Source organism: Phalangium opilio, unplaced genomic scaffold, assembly GCF_054372755.1.
Source record: "Phalangium opilio isolate 3A_F unplaced genomic scaffold, DU_Popi_V2 ptg000521l_1, whole genome shotgun sequence".
Taxonomy (NCBI): domain Eukaryota; kingdom Metazoa; phylum Arthropoda; class Arachnida; order Opiliones; family Phalangiidae; genus Phalangium; species Phalangium opilio.
The window spans coordinates 807,007-812,958 of NW_028324240.1; the positions used below are offsets into that span (position 1 = coordinate 807,007).

General features: G+C 37.4%; 1 long non-coding RNA gene across 1 annotated transcript; it reads right to left on the minus strand.

Moving 5' to 3' along the window:
* Positions 1 to 242: 242 nt before the first annotated feature.
* Positions 243 to 811, minus strand: LOC149589673 (uncharacterized). Its single transcript, XR_016379649.1, has 3 exons — positions 705 to 811; positions 487 to 633; positions 243 to 419 (listed from the first exon to the last, which is right to left on the minus strand). It is a non-coding gene; the product is annotated as an uncharacterized LOC149589673 (long non-coding RNA).
* Positions 812 to 5,952: the final 5,141 nt, after the last annotated feature.

Genomic DNA, 5,952 nt, shown 5'->3' on the forward strand with positions numbered 1-5,952 from the left:
TGAAAATGAACACTTTCGTTTCTTTTATATTTACCTACGATAATTTCAGAATCAAGGCTTAGTTGCAGAACCACTGTAACACTGAACAGTGTGTTACACATTAAACATAAACCCAAATAAATATAATTTTAACTATATATCGTGTTATAAACGCCTTTAAAAAAAACGTGCCCTCAAATACAAAAGCTACGTTAGTATGTCGAAAATTAAGAAAACATAATAGAGAACCAATTCTTTTTGCACGTTTAATACAAAATTTAAATTTAAATAATGCAAATATAAAATGTTATTAAATGAAAGACTATATACAGTTCTGTTTGTCATTATTTCCCTTGAAAAGTTGTCGCTAGCGTTCAGCCAGCGGAGGGTTCATCATCAAGGTGTAAAATTTACCACTACAGCTGATTGATGTGTCCTAGCTGTCACAGATAATAATGTAGTAATTAATTGATCTACCAGTAAGATTAATAATTAATTTGAACATACCAACAGTATTCGTAACGTCTAGCTTTTATCTCAACCGAAGTTAATGTTGCCTATTCCTATAACATCAACATAACGGCAACCCTACCTTGACCGAGGCTTAACGAAATTAGCTTAGCGAAATTCGTTAATAATAAAATATTCTGTTGGCTTTTAAATTTAAAACTAATTTTAGTAAATTCCATTGACGTTTTTTGTTGTGAAAACAATAAAAATCATACCTAATTAGCCTCCAGTTTAATTCCAAATCCAAAATTTTAATTTTAACCGACAGCTCAAACGCCATGTTTTTCTTGCTTAATATCCCGCTAACGGCGTGAATCACGACACAAACGCCGTAAGTCTAATATAAACAAGGCGACCCAAGGGCTCGTAATAGTAGCCACATCGTACGAGTGAATAGCCCCTCTATACCTACCCTAATGAGTGGGTAAGATTTTACTTTACCTACCTAACCCAACCAACACTTGATTCTGACTAATTAGGCCACGGGGAGTTCAGAAAAAATAGTGAAAAAATTCTTAACCCGCCGCAAGTTGGTCAAAAAAATTTTTGAAAATTTGAAAATTGCATGTACTTACCGCCATTAAGACCGCTACGCGCCTAAACGCATTCTGCCCTCGATCTTGAAAAACTACCCGGGGGGGGGGGGGTAAATATAATAATAAGGACTCGCGACGGAAATCAAGGAGCACATACTGCGGAAATATAGCTATGAAATTTTAAACACCCACTGAAACATTTAGAATTCTCATACCAGGATAGAAAAATATTTGAAGCGAGCTCCAATTTTAAAAATAAACAACGATATTTTGCTAAATTGCGTAGATTATTTCGGAAGTAAATAAAGATAAACAATAATATTTTGGAAAAGGTGTAACATTATTTGGGAAGTAAATGAAGATAAACCACAATATTTTGGAAAAGGCGTAACATTATTTGGGAAATAAATGAAGATAAACAACAATATTTTGGAAAAGGCGTAACATTATTTGGGAAATAAATGAAGATAAACAACAATATTTTGGAAAAGGCGTAACATTATTTGGGAAGTAAATGAAGATAAACCACAATATTTTGGAAAAGGCGTAACATTATTTGGGATGATAAACAACATATTTTGGAAAGGCGGTCACTTATTTGGAAAATTATATAATATTTGCTTAAAATGTGGCACTTAGCGTTACCCGAGAAACACCATATGGAGGTGGCCACACGTCGTTTCTCATGGGGAGTTTTGTTTAGGCAGGTCCCCTTGCCTACTGCCGTATATATTTACTGAAATTCCACCAAATCTCGTGAAAATCGGTAAATAATAAATTAATTAAGATGACTCAATTCGAGAACCTAAATATCTAGTAGCCCCATCCAAATATTTTATAAGTCCTGAATGAATATCATATGAATAATATCTACCCTGATTTTCCGGTTTTTTCATGTAAATGAAAAGATCTGCAACCTTACGTTCGTCCTGCCTTGAACAATCTTTCCAACGAATGATTCGCCAAAAATTGTATTCCGATATTCCATTCAATATGCAGAATGCTACAACTTGCATTCTTTTTACGTATGTGCATTTTACTGGAGTGGCCGAGTGGACGCTCCATGAGCAGCCTAAGTTTGGGTTGGTGCGTAATATAGTGCTGCCATCTGTGTACTAAAATTTGTACTAAAATATTTCAAAGTTTCTTTGAATATTTTTAAATTATTTTCACCATAGAAGGCGCTATAGTCGTACGCACCAACCTTAACATGTAGCGCCTCTGGTGGATTCTGTGCTACACATCGGTACAACATACGCGTGTTGTAGGCATTGTATCGGCCACTCCAGTAACACCTTTCTTTCTCTATGGTGCATTCGTCAAAAAAAGCACACACAATATGTTCAGGAACGCTGCTAAAATCAGATACATCCTTTCCATTTAGCAACCTTCGCATCGCTGCAACGCGATTGCTTTTGAAAGCCATAATTATCAACTTTATCTCAAATAATTTTTATTTTTACAAACCGTTAATCCTTTTCAATAAATGGTTTGAAAAAAAAAGATCTAAATCTACCTTTTATTGTGGGCAGAAGCAGGTTCGGTTAGGTTTTTGGTTCGGATAGCTTAGGATTTCACTTCACGTGGAGAAAATGAATTTTTGTTCTAGATTTAAAACATCCAAACCCACCGCCGGCACAATGGTTGTCATGGTAACGTGGCAACCTTCTTCTTTGCCATGGCAACGGTTCGCGCATGCGCGAACCGTTTTTAAGTAACAGGTGACCTTTTAAGACAATTCTTTATTACTCATCAGACGCGTTTGAGCGAGCTAAGCGAGAGGTTTAATAAAACTCAATTTTGTGGCATTATTTTGTTGGGAAGAGATATTTTTGTTGGGAAGAGATATTTTTGTTGGGAAGAGATATTTTTGGTGGGAAGAGACATTTCTGGTGGGAAGAAACACATTTTTGGTGGGAAGCATTTGGTTTTGTGGCTGGCCTATTTTCAAAAATGGAAAATCCAACTTTTGAAAACCCTAATTTTGAAACTGCGGAACAGTTTTTCCACAGTATTTCGTTAAAAAATTGGGGTGGATTTTTTCCATGTATGAACGAAGAGTTAAGGGCCAAATCTGAAAGGGACGCTAAAACTCTGGTGATTTCATTGGACTTGGTTCCAAGCGTTACTTCTTTCAATGAAAGAAAGATCGCTTGTACTTGCGGAAATAAATCCGACGATGGAATTATCGATGGATTTCTTGTGGGGGTGTTTAACAACCAAAGTCGGTTTGGATACGTAATCCGATGTTCCACTGGGCAATCTCGAGCCAACAAGCGAAAGGCTTTAAGGGCATTGAAGAAAAAGGTTCCCGATCATTTGGTTTCCGAGTGTGTGAAGGCTTTCGTCCCCTCCAAAAACACATGGTTTTATAATCAAAATTTGTCGGTTACCGACAACCTTTTCCTCGTTTTCCTTTGGGTTTGTAAAATGAGCGTCACTGACGCTACAACCCATAGTGAATGTTCCTCACGAACAGTTGTGGATTATTTTTCCATGTGTCGTGAGGTAACGGAGATTGTCATTTCTAATAGGGCCGACAAAGTTCAGATTGGAGGACCAGGACTGTTTGTGGAGGTGGACGAAACCTACCTTCATACTCGCAAATACAACCGAGGGGCGGAGTTAGCCGGGGAAACCATTTGTATCTTTGGAATTTATTGCCGGGATACAAAAGATGGTCTATTTTTGAAAGTGAAAAATAAGTCCCGTGCTGTTCTGTGGACGCAAATGGCAAAATATATAGCCCCTGGGTCCATCATCGTGTCTGACGGAGCCCCTATGTACATGAATTGTACGTTAATGGGCTTTCGGGAGCACCTTACCGTGCTTCATAAGTACGAGTTTGTCAACTCGGAAGATTCTCGCGCCCATACGAACAACATCGAGAACCGAAATAGACACGTGAAGGATGCCATTAAGTCCCACAGAACAGACAGGTCATTAAGTAGCTATATGGCTTCTTATTGGTACCGATGCCTATTTTTCAAGGACCAGGATGGAAACTGGCTTCCTCCTGGAACCAATTTTGCTCGGTTCTTGGAAGACGTAAAGGCTTGCTACCCTGGACCGGGCAAAAAAGGCCTTGAATTAATTGAAATCGGGGTCTCGGAGGAAGAGCTGGCTACTCTCGATCCCGAGACAGAACCAGCATTTTTAATTGCTGGCCAAAACGAAGAAAACACTGCCGAATTCACTGACGAATAAGGCAACGTTTTCTTAGTTTTTGGCAGTAGGCAAGGGGCCTGCCTTATCAAAACTCCCCGGTTGGATTATAGCGGCAGTAGGCAAGGGGCCTGCCTTATAAAAACTCCCGGTTGGATTATAGCGGCAGTAGGCAAGGGGCCTGCCTTATCAAAACTCCCGGTTGGATTATAGCGGCAGTAGGCAAGGGGCCTGCCTTATCAAAACTCCCGGTTGGATTGTAGCGGCAGTAGGCAAGGGGGCCTGCCTTATCAAAACTCCTCATGAGAAACGACGTGTGGCCACCTCCAAGTGGTGTTTCTCGGGTAACGCTAAGTGCCACACTTTACTGCATAGCCATCGGTATAAACAGTTTTGCAGTTAGTAGTGTATAATTTTTAACATACACTTTCTTCCAACATATTGAAGCCTTTTTAAAATATTGTTGATCACCACCATTTGCTTCCCAATAATTGGCCGCCTTTTCAAAAATATTGCTAATTATCTTCATTTACTTAACAAACAATATTATGCCTTTTCCAAAATATTGTGCTTTACCTTCATTTACTTCCCAAATAATGTTACGCCTTTTCCAAAATATTATTGTTTATCTTCATTTACTTCCCAAATAATGTTACGCCTTTTCCAAAATATTATTGTTTATCTATATTTACTTCCCAAATAATATTACGCCTTTTCCAAAATATTGCGGTTTATCTTCATTTACTTCCCAAATAATGTTACGTCTTTTCCAAAATATCATTCTATGCCTTCATTTATTTCCCAAAAAATATTATGCCTTTTCCAAAATATTGTGGTTTATCTTCATTTATTTCCCAAATAATGTTACGCCTTTTCCAAAATATTGTGGTTTATCTTCATTTACTTCCCAAATAATGTTACACCTTTTCCAAAATATTATTGTTTATCTTTATTTACTTCCCAAATAATGTTACACCTTTTCCAAAATATTATTGTTTATCTTTATTTACTTCCGAAATAATCTACGCAATTTAGCAAAATATCGTTGTTTATTTTTAAAATTGGAGCTCGCTTCAAATATTTTTCTATCCTGGTATGAGAATTCTAAATGTTTCAGTGGGTGTTTAAAATTTCATAGCTATATTTCCGCAGTATGTGCTCCTTGATTTCCGTCGCGAGTCCTTATTATTACCCCCCCGGGTAGTTTTTCAAGATCGAGGGCAGAATGCGTTTAGGCGCGTAGCGGTCTTAATGGCGGTAAGTACTTGCAATTTTCAAATTTTCAAAAATTTTTTTCACCAACTTGCGGCGGGTTTAGAATTTTTTCACTATTTTTTTCGAACTCCCCGTGGCCTAATTAGTCAGAATCAAGTGTTGGTTGGGTTAGGTAGGTAAAGTAAAATCCTACCAATGAGTGGATAACCCCTCTATACCTTACCTAACCTACTGTGATTGTTCAATCCTTTGCTCCTCAATTCGAACTAGGAAACGATAAAAATGTACTGCGCACACACGACAATTTAAACGAACGTCAACAACAACCAAAAATTATTAATTATAATAAGAAATTACTAAATAATTGTTAAAAGAAGTTAAAAAAATATTCCGCAATATCTTAGCACCAAAAAAATGAACGTGTCTTCGTTTTGAAGCTTTTACAAGAATGAAACGAAAGGAATGCTGCCCCAAGCTAGTACCTTCTTTTAAAACTCTTCTCGATTTATGGAGAAACGACGTAACTTCTAGTAATAAACACCACCTT